Genomic DNA, 14,821 nt, shown 5'->3' on the forward strand with positions numbered 1-14,821 from the left:
GCCAATCAAGGCCCTTAAGTGTCCACTTAATGGCCACTTAAGGGCCCTCACCCACCTCCACAGGGATTTTACCTATGGCAAGCAGACGTCCTGGAGATGTGAAAGGCTGCCTCATGAAACTTCGCAGCCTCTCAGTGCACTGGAGGGTTGGGGGCGCCCTGAAGTCCTGCCTTGGAATAATTAAAGCCCGGGGACCTGTAAAATGCAGGATGGATCCCCTGGGCTGGGCAGAAACGGGTCTGCCACCAGCTTTTACCTCGGTGGCCAGCTCCCATCCACCCGACGTACAATCCAGCCCATTATGAATGTTTGAACACAAGAACATAAGAAACAGGAGCAGGCCATACAGCCCTTAAGCCTGCTCCATTTGACATGTGGGTGGAATTTTATTCTCTCCCCCGCAGGGGGTTTGGAGGCAAGGAAAGCATAAAACCAGGTGGGATGGTGGCGGGGGTGGGGTAGTCCCGCCACTATCCCGCCTCTGCTAAAATTTAGTCTGGAGCGGGAAGGTCTGTGAATGGCCTTACCATCCCGCTGCCAATTGAGGCCCTTAACTGGGTAATTAACCCTCAAAGGGCCCATTCCCGCCTCAGCTGCAAATACCCTTGTGGCGGGCAGACCTGTTGCTGTACGGGAAGCACAGCATGAAAAACTGCGCAGGCTGTTTCCCGGCTCCGGGGTGGGGGCCAGTGGTGGTGGTGGTGGTGGGATCACTTGTTGAAATGCATTTAGTGCCTGAATGAGGAACCCGGCATTGAGAAGTGGGGGTGGGGGGGGGGTGCCGCGGGGGGCCACCCTCCTGCCCTTGCTTGTTAGCGACTTGCTGCCGACCCCACTCTCCCAACACAACCGCCACCCTGTGAGACCCCTCCCAATGTGACCTATCTTAAACCTGGTTCCAGTTCCACTCCTCAGTGTCTGGTTGCTACAGCTACAGCAGCAACCACTGCCTCCATGATGGTGCTGCAGCTGCCGGCCTCTGATTCGCTGGCAGCTCTGCAAGGCTAGGACCTCTGGCCATGGGGTTCTAAATCCTATGGAAGGCCCGTCACTATCCAGTTAAGTGCCTGATTGGCACTAAATTTGGTGGGCCTTCTGTAGAAGGGGCAATGTGGGGATCTCGGCGTTGGTTTCCCCCGACATCAAGCCCCCCGCCTCCAGCATAAAATTCCCCCCTTCGTCTTCCCATTCTATTATTTAGGGTATCTGTCACTCAAGAATCCAGATTTTCATTTTATCCTAGTTGCTGAAGTGCATGCTCTGCTCTGTTTTGTCTCTTCATTTGCTGTGTGATGATAACAAGCATTTTGCAACCACTACTCAGCCGCCTAAACATTATAAAATAATAACTGATTCTTACTATTAATGCGTCAATTAATTTTTGTTTGAATATGAGTAAATAATAAAAAAAGGACTCTCTTTTGCTCACCACTTTTCTCCCTTCTGCCTTGCTTGGGCTTTGTTTCATGGGCAACAGTAATTGTCTAATGCTTTACCGAAAAGACTGTTATTCATATATTGTTGGCTTACTAATCGAGTTTGGGAAGCAAAACAAACAATCCTGATCCTATCCCCACCCAATGTTGTTGCACCAGCACTTCCAGCAGGGATCACTAGGTAGCACTCAGACCTGTAAACTCTGGCTGATCTCCTCTTCCTCTACTTTGACTCAACTTAGCTACTCACTGGATAAACGCAGTAAGCTATCAGGAACATTGCTATACACCAATCAATTCTTGCTGAGGAATTATATATTGCAATATTAGGTATTTGCAAAAGAAACAGTTTATAATGATCCAGGCAGAATGGACAATTCATTTATGCTTCAACTAGTTTGATACGCTCTGCTGATTTGATATATGGTTTTACAGAGTGGGAATGCTGGCTGATATGATTTTGATGTCAGCTGTTTTTATTTGATCAGTCTCAGCAGTGAATTCTTTCACATGCTTCCAAACTTCAAAAACAACAGAGCAAAACCATCAGCAGACATGCTTGCTGACCTGCAACTGAAACCCACATTTAATTTGTTGAGACAGAAACTTTAATAAATTACCCTTTTTTGTACAAGGGATGGATGCTGAACTATGACATGGTCAAGTATTTGAGCAGCCAGTGATGCTTTGTAATTAGTCTGACTATACGCTGTGTAAAAATGAAACTCTTAATCCGTGCCTCCATGGAAATCACTGCTGATTCAACAGTATTGTCCCTTCGAAAACACAATGGCAGTAAAATCGAAGCATTTGAATTTTATGTGCAGAAGCTTTAACGTTTTTTGCCCCACATTCCTCTCTCATTTTTAACTGAGGTAACAACCTACTTAAAATAAATAGTTGTTAAAAGTTACTTCTTTAAGACTCATTTTTGACTGCTAACTCTGTACACTGAGCATCCATTTTAGCTTCCATATACCCTCATAGTTCTCGCAACAGCTTTTCACAAATTAAAATAGATTAAACAGGAAATGTGAATATGTCAGAACAGAAGAATGTTTCAGGATTGATCCCATTCTCTGATTATTAAAAAAAAAACCTGCAGCAGGTTCATTATCGATACCATGGGGATAGCTGAATATTAACTGGAATAAAAGCCTGCTTTGAAAAAAAATGCAGCAAGCTTTCATTTTTTTGTTGCCAATTTCACTCCTTTTATCCCGAAGGTGCTGACACTTGCTGGGTTAGGCTTCCTTGGATGTTAGCAGTCCATTGAATGGTTATTCTCCGCGTGCCGTGCAGTCAATCTGACTTTGTAGGCCATCACAACCAAGCCTGACCATGTCTTCACCCGATCAACATATATGTGCACTTTCCTGTAGGAGTCTTACTTGAGACCATTCAGAAGTGGGTTTCTGTCTGATTTCTCGTTCCCAAACTGGTGGTGATAATGTCAGTTGTAGCATCATGAGCATGGCCTGGGTTGAGATCAGTTAACTCAGCACAGATCAGCTGTTATATCTGCAACCTACTGGTTTGTATGGTAGTTGCTTACAGTCTTTAAGATATGAGCTTATCTGAGTTGACTGTGTTGATAGGGACGTGTTTACAAGATATCATAGAAACACATTAACTGTTCGTGCCAATACATTCTTCAATAAGGGACCAGGTCAAACATCATTGACTGTGACAATCAGAAAAATTGGGCAACCTGATGTCTGTTTAGATTCTGCTGTGTTTGATATGAAAGTCATACTGGGTTTTGTAATATTTTTGTATAATTTTGGACAAATATTGAGCTTGCATGAACAAAATGATTGTTACACATCTGTACAATAGAGGAATGTGTTACTATATGATATTAGTTGATATCCCATGGTGTTATCATGGACAAAAAATGTAAAAAAAATTGATTTTTAAAAATAATATATACTGTATCGCAGATGTCTGTGTATTTCCTATGCCTCCATTCCTCATTTGCCTGTACTACATTTATAGCTATGATAATTTATAATAAATGAAAAACAAAATATTGAAATTTCCTCCTGCAATTTGTGATGTCAAATTTTCATTGTGGCGTTACTCCTCAGTACGAATACGTAATTTGACTTCAAAAGGAGTGGTGAAGAATTGGCACCTGTAATACAACCCGCTCGACTTGACCAATGGAAAGGAAGATTGGGTGCGGTGTACACCAGGCAGCCAACTTATCTCCTCCTCTGTTATGGCTGTGAAGTAGGATCAAGAAATAAAAAACATTCAGCAGCAACAACTTGCATTGATATAATGCGTTCAATATAGACAAACATCCCAAAGCGCTTCACACAGGTATCATCAGAAATAAATGGACAGAAATCCAAAGAAGTAGATATTAAGAGGGGTTGGTCAAAGAGCTGGGCTTTAAGGAGGGTCTTAAAGGAGGAGAGGCTGGTTGAGAAGTTTAGGGAGGAATTTCCAGAATTCAGTTGAAGTACTGGAGGAGATTACAGAGATAGGGAAATGTAAGAGCCTAAAGGGATTTAATCATAGGTATCAGAATTTTGCATTTGAGGCATTGGGGAACTAGAAGCCAATGTAGGTCAGCAAGGTCAGAGGTTATGGACAAATGGGTGTAGGAAAGGATGTGGGCAGCGGAGTTTTGGTAAGCTGAGGCTTATGGAGAGCTGAGATTGGGAAGCTGGGAAGGGGATCATTGGGTCACAAAGTCTAGAGGTGGAAAAGGCACGGTTGAGGGTTTCAGCAGCAGATGGGATGAGGTGGGGGTTATTCTATAATTGCATACAGCTGAGAAAAAGTTGGCCTGGGATGACTCTTCCAGTTTTCTCTGTTCACCACTGTACCATTACAGCATTACAACTGTTGGGAGTTGGGGAAGGGGGGGACGGGGGTGAGGGAGCTTGGCATGGGTTACATCAACCTTTTTCCCCACTCCAAATCTTGGAATTGCTTCTGTTGCCCCCCCCCAACTCGTTACATGTACTTACACCTCCTGTATGATTGACATCACCAGCTAATCATGCAGAGAACTAATGAGCTGTATGTTGCTCCAGAGCCATGGGTTACCGTCCCCTGTCCTAACCCAACTATCACAGTTTCAATCTGTTCTTATTTATAGGAGCACAAGTGAATCCCCAGTTAATGCCCACTACCTGACTACAATTAATATACAATTAACAATGAGTGACACAGGCGACTGAAGGAAAATTTGCCTTTATGTGCTAATGAGCAAAACATGCTTTGAATAGCATAGCTCATTGACGAGCGCCACTGAATGTTGAACACTAACAGTTTGCAGTAGGATTAATGGCCTCAGTTTTAATGGTGGGTGGTGGAAATAGGGCACTTGAGCCCCAAACTAGACAGCACTCACAATGTCTAGGGTGGGTGGGGAAGGGGTTCCAGTGGGGCTGAGGAGAGGCCAGGGCTAGGTCCTTGAGGGGCCGAAGGGGAGTATTCCTGCTGCTCCTGGCACACAAAGAATTGAGTTCAAACAGGAAAATTTCTTAAACTTACCTTGCCCACTTCTCGCTAGTTGGCTCCTTCTGCCGATGATCTGCTGCGGGCTGAAGTCAGTGTGGGACTCTGTCCCTGACTTGAAGTTAATACTATGGCACAATGGTAATGAGATCATCAAGCCATGACTTTTGAATGTTAAATAGTCCCCACATGCCTTTAATTGGAACCTCATCAATGGCCTGATGGCTGGAAACACAGTGGGTTGGCTCTGGGAGCAATAATTTTCAAATATTAACCTCACCCAAGCACCATTCCCACTGGGCAAGAGGCAATAAAATCCTGGCCACTGGGCTGAATTTTCAGACCCCCCTCCAAGGTTGGGAATGGAGGTGGAGGGTTCTGAAAATACTGGCACTGGCTGCTGTGTCAGTTTCAGATGCTGCTTCCGGTGTTGACAATGTTGACCAGAGCAGTGGGGAGGGTGGGACTGCGATCCCATTCACCACCTGATTGAGGCCAATTAAAGTATTTAAGCAACTTGAGAGCAACTTAAGAGCTTGTTAGAGGTGGAGTTTGAAATTTTGGCAGGGGCGCACGGGTTTCACACGCTCACCATTGCTGACCAGCTGAAGATGGTGGGTACGGAGTGGGGAGCGTTGTGCCAGGGAATTACCCCAGCCCCATAAAAGGGTTAGTGGGGCAAAGGGGGACTTGGCAATTAGTCACAGGTGGCGGGGAGAGTGGGCACATAGTGCTAGGGCATTGAATAGAGTCGTCACTACCCCTGGCATTGTGGGGGCAAAGCAGCCAAACACAATAGGATGACCGCCTGTCCAAAAGGAAGGCTGCAGTTGGCAATGGGGGCACAACTGTCAGATTTTGGTCCCAGTGGCAATAAGGGGCAACATCCTCCACAGGAAGGGTGGAACTCCGAGCTGCAAGAGGACACGGGTGAGGAAAGAGGGGCAGGAAGGACTCGGAGGCCAAACCCTCAACACAGGATCGACTGCCGAAGACAGAGCTACCTGACGATGACCGAGACCCAGTGCCGCAGGGAGACTATAACTCTCCAAACAGATGTTCAGAGACATCTGTGACCTCGTCGCTGAGGACCTCACACCTTGCACCATAGGTTGCCGTGCCTGGCAAGTAGTCGCCAAAGTCATTGTAACCTTGAACTTCTTTGCTTCTGGCTCCTTCCGAGGATCATCTGCAGACCTGGGAACCAGAAGCACACCACTGCATCTCACAGGTCACTGATGCCTTCTTTGCCAAAGCTGGACAGTACATTCATTAATTTCATGACAGATGTAGCCTAGCAAGCACAGAGGGTTTCAGCGCCATTGGTGGATTCCCCCAGGTGCAGGGCATCATTGATTGCACTCGTGTGACCATCAAGGCAGCCTGTGACCGCCCAATCAGATTCATCAACAGAAAAGGCTTCCACTCCCTCAATGTTCAGCTGGTTTGTGATCACAAGAGCTTCCTCCATGTGTGTGCTCACTTTCCTGGCTGCTGCCATGACTCCTTCATCTTCTGCCAGTCCACCCTGCTTCAGATCTTCACCAACCCCCATAGTATATGGATAGATCCTAGGGGACAAGGGAGAACCCTTGGCTACTGACCTCTCTACGGAAGCCCCAGACAGGCACAGAGGTGATACAACCAATGCCACCTACTCACTCGGGCAACTATTGAGCAGGCCATCAGGCTTTTCAAGTTGGGATTCTGGTGCCTGGATCAGTCAGGTGGTGGCCACCAATCCTTCCTGCAGGGATCTCGTGCATTATGGTGGTCTGCTGCGCTCTCCATAACATGGCAATCCAGAGAGGTGTGGACTTTGAGGACAGTGAGGTCCTGGAAGGAAACATCTCATCGGGGGAAGAGGAGAAGCAGGATGTGAGAAAAAAGGAGGAAGTGGAGGTGGAGAAAGATGTCACTGAAGAGAGAGGTGCTCCAGCTGCACAATGAGGTGGCTAGGCAGGGCATGGGGCAAGAAACATTCACGAGGGTTCCATGAATGTCAGGGACCTCCTGAGTCAGGAACGTTTCAACTGAGCATCTCGAACCCAGGCATGGGAGTCTGAGATACCTGTGCTAACACATGCATGGGAGATGCAACCTGAAATATCGAATCACTTTCCTGCCTTCACATTGAGGATACCGTCCATCCTGTTGTGTGGCACTATCAACGTGCTAAATGGGATAGATTTCGAACAGATCTAGCAATGCAAAACTGGGCATCCATGAGGCGCTGTGGGCCATCAGCAGCAGCAGAATTGTACTCAACCACAATCTGTAACCTCATGGCCCGGCATATCCCCCACTCTACCATTACCATCAAGCCAGAAGACCAACCCTGGTTCAATGAAGGGTGCAGGAGGGCATGCCAGGAGCAGCACCAGGCATACCTCAAAATGAGGTAACAACCTGGTGAAGCTACAACCCAGGACTACTTGCATGCCAAACTGCATAAGCAGCATGCAACAGACAGAGCTAAACGATCCCATAACCAACAGATCAGATCTAAGCTCTGCAGTCCTGCCACATCTAGTCGTGAATGGTGGTGGACAATTAAACAACTAACTGGAGAAGGTGGCTCCACAAATATCCCCATCCTCAATGATGGTGGAGCCCGGCACATCAGTGCGAAAGATAAAGCTGAAGCATTTGCAACAATCTTCAGCCAGAAGTGCCGAGTTGATGATCCATCTCGGCCCCCTCCTGAAGTCCCCAGCATCACAGATGCCAGACTTCAGCCAATTCGATTCACACCGCATGATATCAAGAAACGACTGAAGGCACTGGATACTGCAAAGGCTATGGATCCTGACAATATTCCGGCAATAGTACTGAAGACCTGTGCTCCAGAACTTGTCGCACCCCTAGCCAAGCTGTTCCAGTATAGCTACAACACTGACATCTACCCGGCAATGTGGAAAATTGCCCAGGTATGTCCTGTACACAAAAAGCAGGACAAGTCCAACCTGGCCAATTACTGCCCCATCAGTCTACTCTCAATCATCAGTAAAGTGATGGAAGGTGTCATCAACAGTGCCATCAAGCAGCATTTGCTTAGCAATAACCTGCTCAGTGATGCTCAGTTTGGGTTCTGCCAGGGCCACTCAGCTCCTGACCTCATTACAGCCTTTGTTCAAACATGGACAAAAGAGCTGAACTCAAGAGGTGAGGTGAGAGTGACTGCCCTTGACATCAAGGCAGCATTTGATCGAGTATGGCATCAAGGAGCCCTAGCAAAACTGAGGTCAATGGGAATCAGGGGGAAAACTCTCTGCTGGTTGGAGTCATACCTAGCGCAAAGGAAGATGGCTGTGGTTGTTGGAGGTCAATCATCTGAGCTCCAGGACATCACTGCAGGAGTTCCTCAGGGTAGTGTCCTAGGCCCAACCATCTTCAGCTGCTTCATCGATGATCTTCCTTCTATGATAAGGTCAGAAGTGGGGATGTTCGCTGATGATTGCACAATGCTCAGCACCATTCGCGACTCCTCAGATACTGAAGCAGTCCATGTAGAAATGCAGAAAGACCTGGACAATATCCAGGCTTGGGCTGATAAGTGGCAAGTAACATTTGCGCCACACAAGTGCCAGGCAATGACCATCTCCAACAAGAGAGAATCTAACCATCTCCCCTTGACATTCAATGGCATTACCATCGCTGAATCCCCCACTATCAACATCCTAGGGGTTATCAGAGACTGAACTGGAATATCCATATAAACACCGTGGCTACAAGAGCAGGTCAGAGGTTAAGAATCCTGCGGCGAGTAACTCACCTCCTGACTCCCCAAAGCTTGTTCACCATCTACAAGGCACAAGTCAGGATGGGATGGAATACTATCCACTTGTCTGGATGGGTGCAGCTCCAACAACACTCAAGGAGCTCAACACCATCCAGGACAAAACAGCCCACTTGATTGTTTGTGGATGGGGTGCCATTCACTCCCTTCACCACCGATGCACATTGACAGCAGTGTATACCATCTATAAGATGCACTGCAGCAACGCACCAAGGCTCCTTTGACAGCACCTTTCCAAACCCGCAACCTCTACCATCCAGAAGGACAAGGGCAGCAGCTACATCACCACCTGCAATTTCCCCTCCAAGCCACACACCATCCTGACTTGGAACTAAATCGCCATTCCTTCACTGTCGCTGGGTCAAAATCCTGAACTCCCTTTCTAACAGCACTGTGGGTGTACCTACCTCACATGGACTTCAGCGGTTCAAGAAGGCAGCTCACCACCACCTTCTCAAGGGCAATTAGGGATGGGCAATAAATGCTGACATAGCCAGTGACGCCCACATCCCATGAATGAATTAAAAAAAAGAACGTATTTAACTTAAAGGAAACCGACATTAAAGGATCAAGTGGCTGTACTGCGGAGGCAGTTTGCAATTTGACAATCATCAGAAACTGGCCGGGTTTCGTATCCCAGGAACCAATGAGACTTTTAACTGAACTCTTAAAACAAACTGGGAGCTGAAATGAAATTATTCATACAGAGATACAGACACGATGGACTGACTTCATGAATCTTTTAATCAAGAAATAGCAAAAGCAATCAAACCACACAATAGTATGTGCTTGCTCAAATTTAAGTGATGGTCCTGATCAATGAACTCCTTTGGCTAAGCTGTTAACAGGACTTACAAAACAGTGTTCGTGGTTCTGCTGTGCCTGGGTCAGCCCCCACATCCCTTGGAAATGTTAGTCTCAAACCTTTTACAGAAGGTAAAACTCATTCACCAACCTGATGATGCTGTTAAGTCCAGAATTTTCCCTTATGTGTATTAATGGGCAATTCCAAGACTCAGGATGTGGAAGTGATCAAATCAAGCACTCTATAGAGTTTAGAAACAGTCAAGATTAAGATGTTACAATCAAAAGGAGGGGTTGCATCAATCATTATCACAGGTGTGATCATTGTAGTATAAGAAGTGTGCATTTAGGGACAGACAGGGTGGAGGCCTGCTACCCGACCCGAACCCGACGGGACCCGATGACATGTGTTGGGTTCGGATTGGGTCGGGCCCAACTTCAGGGTCCGGCTTTCTGGCTCGGGTCGGGTCGGGCCATGTCCAGGTCGAGTTGGGTCAGATCAGGCTGGACACACACGGTAAGTACTCTGCTGGTAAGTATTGAAATTAAAGAAAAACTTACCTGAGCTGGGAGTCCGGGACGAAACTGAGTCTGCGCAGTGAGCGAGGACGTCATCATGCATGTGCTGCAGCTTCTTGCAGGTTCGATGTCAGGAAGGTAAGGAAAGGGATCGGCCCGGTCAGGCTCGGATTGGGTCTAGTTGGGGCGGGTTCGGGTTGGGTCGGGCCCGGGGCTAAATCGGTGGGACTTGGGCCAGGTCGGGCTCGGGTCCGCTGTGGTTCGGTTGGGTTCGGGTCGGGTTCCTTTTTCCCGACCTGAGCAGGCCTCTAAGACAGGGCGACTTGCAAGGAAAACCATGGGCAGGATTGATCATGGGAACATACTCCCCTGAATGATCGTCGGTGTGAGTACTGTTTGAAATTAAGGAGAGACAATGGGAACAGAGTATGTGGGTACTGATTGAAATTGAAGGGAGTTAGAGAACGGTGTATCCAAGTCTTCTTCTTTGGTTTCCTTGTCTTGTCTCACAGCTCCAGCGACCCGGGTTCAATTCTGGGTGGTGCCTGTGTGGAGTTTGCAAGTTCTCCCTGTGTCTGCGTGGGTTTCCTCCGGGTGCTCCGGTTTCTTCCCACATGCCAAAGACTTGCTGGTTGATAGGTTAATTGGCCGTTATAAATTGCCCCTAGTATAGGTAGGTGGTAGGGAAATATAGGGACAGGTGGGGATGTGGTAGGAATATGGGATTAGTGTAGGATTAGTATAAAATGGGTGGTTGATGGTCGGCACAGACTCGGTGGGCCGAAGGGCCTGTTTCAGTGCTGTATCTCTAAACATAAGCTAAACAATGGGTAAGCGCCTAGAGGTGGTCAGTGGTTTGTGGAGCAGTGCCTGGAGTGGCTATAAAGGCCACTAGAATGACAGACTCTTCCACAGGCGCTGCAGATAAAATTGGTTGTCGGGGCTGTTACCCAGTTGGCTCGCTCCTTGCACTTCTGTCGTTTTTCCTGCCAACTGCTAAGTCTCTTCAACTCACCACTCTTTAGTCCTGCCTTTATGGCTGTCCACTAGCTCTGACGATCACTGGCAACTGACTCCCACGACTTGAATGCAAGTGCAGCTTGAAATGAAAGCTAACAGTATATTGATGTTTGCATGTTATCCATGGTGCAATAAACAGTTAAAAGAATACTGTGTTGTACTGAGTTGTGAGCCTTGGCCATTTTACCGGACTCAGACAGGTTCAGGCCGGACTCTGGAATTCGAGTGTAAGAGGGAAGGTGCAGGTTTACCTATCTACAGATGGCACCTTCATGACATCATCAGCCCTTGCCAGACTCTCCAGATGCCTGTCGGAGGACACCATTTGCGGTGCAGCTGTTATTACCTTTAAAGGTCGCTACACCACCAGCACCACTGATGCTACACAACATTTCATGCATCCTGTGGATGTCAGTACACTGTTCCTGCATCCACTCGGAGTGCTGCTGCATATGACTCTCCAAGAGGTTGGCCACTCTCTCAATGAAGGAGCTCATGCACTCATGACCCTGAGCCATGGTGGCACACGAGTTGGATGGATTCCTCCATCCTGTGCCCAAGACCCCGCACTGCCACAGGGAACTCTGACATGTGGGAGCACATCTGCTTCTGTTTAAGGAAGAGCCTCTTTTCCTGTGACTCCTGAGTCAATGCACTGTGCCCAGCTGAGCAGGACTATGTCTGTCCTCCCTCCTCCGAGGGGAACTGACTACAGCTCCCTCTGCCTCTGGCACCTCCTTCTTCCCACAAGTGCCGTGATCATCACCTTGTGCCACCCTATTGTGATGACCAAGGTGGGAGAAGTGCACTGTTTATTCTAGTTCTACTTCTCCATGGGTCACAACAATTGTTTAAATTTTTTCCCACTTACCAATATGGTCAATCATAGACTCTATTGTTATCCCAGAATAAAACACACCAACCAGGTTTCTTTAATAAACAGCAAAATTATCAGTTTATTATAAAAACAAGTCTTAACCAGTACTGAAGTAAAGCTTAAACACACAGATTGAAATATTAAAGTTCCCTTTTTACCTTAGCCCCTCACGTTCACACATGCACATGTACGGGTTAACCAGAAAACTAAAGGGATTTGCCTTTTACAGCTATATTGCAAAAAAACCCAAGAAAAAACACTTGGGCTAAATACTTGCTAATTCTTGAAGAAGAAAGAGAAGATATTGAAAGATGTCCTTTGTTTTAGTTTGGCGTCCCAAATGCGTATAGATGACTGTCACTGGGATCTTCCTAGAACTGTTCTTTCCAGGTGATGTTGAAGATCAGTTTGGGTAGGCTTTCCCAGAAATACAGCAATAGAGGTTTCAGATAGGCTTTACAGCAGAAATGTGGCAACAGGGCTTTTAGTTCCCACATATTCGATATGCAGGATTTCTTCAAAAACAGGAGGAAAGAGGAGACTGACACACTGAATGTGCAAGGTTTCTTTCCAAGAGAGAGGGAGAGAGATGAGCTGGGTTTTTCTTAGCAGACAAAAACCAACTGTCTTTTGTAACAATTCAAAGTGAAACCAAGAACATTTCAGAAGTCAAGCCTCCTGACCTCTATAAATCTTGACCTGTCGCTTCTTCGTAAACATTTCCCCAAGTCAAAACAACAAGCTCCCTGCTGGTATTTTATCTGAAAACGGGTGCCTTCTAGTAAGGGCTTGTTTACAAGCCAAGTCCAGGAACCCTTCTGGTGACTTCTTTTAAAAGAACACAAAGGTCAGCATCTCTTCATGCTTCCAGATGAATCAATGTCCATAATTCAACTATCAGTCCTTACAACATATTTTACAAAAAATAGAAGCATTTTTGTAACAATATCAACACATGTGCGAAGAACCATCAAGGTGAGTGTATCTGCACTGATGGGCAGGGAGCTCGTAAGGTACGATGGTGCTTCTTCATCTCCTTCTTGCTCCTCTGGGCCTGTGGACTGAGGGGTGCCATGGGTTGGACATCTACACCTGAGCGAGACACAAGAAGGGATGCTGAGAACTAGCTTAGGAGAGTAGAAGCCGATGCAGTGCTGAGTCTACCCAATGTAACTCAGTGTGCAGCATGATATCAGATGGGGTGGACTGCACTGTACCTCCTTAATGACCATTTTGCTTTCTGTATTCACCAGATCCACCATGAGCTCCCATTTTTCCAGGCCCGACTGTCCCCTCTTCCACTATTCTGGCTATCTCCATTGCTAACTGCTCCAGTGGGGTAATGGAAGAACGTTAAAAAGAATAGAAGCCCTCTTCCCATCTGGGCCCTCTCCTGGAAATTGTGTGCCTGTTTCTTTTGCAAAGACAGAAGAGAGCGAGATAAGGCACTGCTGTCCTCTGTGGCCAATGTCATCTGTCCCTATCCATTAGGAGCTGCACGTCTCAATGGTGACAGGTACTCCGCAGTGCTGTAACTTTAAGCCATTCTGAGGGGTGAGTAAGTGGCCTGGGCACACAACCCTCCCATGCTCAAGAACAGCCTGCACCCTGAGGCTCCTCAGGTGGTATGTTTGCTGGAGAGTGCAAGCACTGAGATCTGTCCTGAGGGTTGGGGGTACAACTCACCTTGCCAGAACGTATGAGGTCGTTGAATCTTCTACAGCACTGGATCTAGGTTCTTCTGGTCTCGCTTCTGCTGCTAACAGCGGCAGCAATCTGAACCCAGACCACTTTGCTTTCAGCTGGTGTCATCCTCTTGCCACCCTCCAGTAAGAGGACCTCCCTCTGCTCCCTCATGGCCTTCTATGTTCGATCATGGTCGATATCAATGAAGTGAGAGGCAGCCCTGTCCCGAGTGTCAGGCCTTCAGCTCCCCTGTGACATCTCGCTTCCCTCTAGTGCAGTGGAAGGCTTTGGCACAAATTGCAGATCTCTCCCTCAGGATAACCAGCAGCCTCAGTGATGGCTACCGTGGGGTGTCTAAATCAGTCCCACACTTCATCTGACCCATCTCCGTTCCCGCCTCCACTGGCTCTAATTGGACGAAACCTGTCTCCGTATCAATTAAGGGCTTACCCCTGTGAAAATCATCACTTTAATCAGTTTCCCACCGGAGGCGGGTTCCTGACCCAAAAACAATCCTGACTCCTGTCTCCGTGATGAAAATTCAGCCCAATATCTTCTAACTAATGTAATCATTTTAAGAGAAATATGCTAATAATGTAGGTTACCAGCTGCCCAGGCAGTCCAGTTTTTGAAAGGACTAGCTGATCATTTATAAATTGCAAACTGAAAAATGTATAAAATACAAACTTAACTCCAAAAGTTCACTTTTGAATACAAATGTCTGCTTTTTCCTGCTGAATCCTGCACTTTATGGTCTGAAGCCAATGGTTATTAAAACCATTATTATTCAGGGTTTTGTCTGCTGTTTGATTTTCGACTTGGCTAAAAGGCAGTAACTTTTCCATAAATTAATCAGTGGTGCCCTGACCAGTCATGGTCACACTAAATACACATCAATGCTGATAAATAGGAAGGAGATCACTTCTGAATACTCCGACTGGACCCACTTTGCACTGTTCTAACACACACTTTAGTGGAGCTGTTTGCAAATCAACAAATCAAAAACACAGATTTTAAATTAAACGTCGGCGAGGCTTTATCTGAAACGCAAAAGTTGACATTTTAAAAACAAAAATTAAGTTCCAAATGCCTCCAGCAGAGGCTGAACTGCAAATGGAGAGATTTACCAGATTGCATTTTGAAATGAACTGTGAGTGGTCCTTCCTGGACACTGTAGCTGTAGCCTTTAACCTGGCAGGGAAA

This window comes from Heterodontus francisci, chromosome 26 (assembly GCF_036365525.1).
Source record: "Heterodontus francisci isolate sHetFra1 chromosome 26, sHetFra1.hap1, whole genome shotgun sequence".
Taxonomy (NCBI): Eukaryota; Metazoa; Chordata; class Chondrichthyes; order Heterodontiformes; family Heterodontidae; genus Heterodontus; species Heterodontus francisci.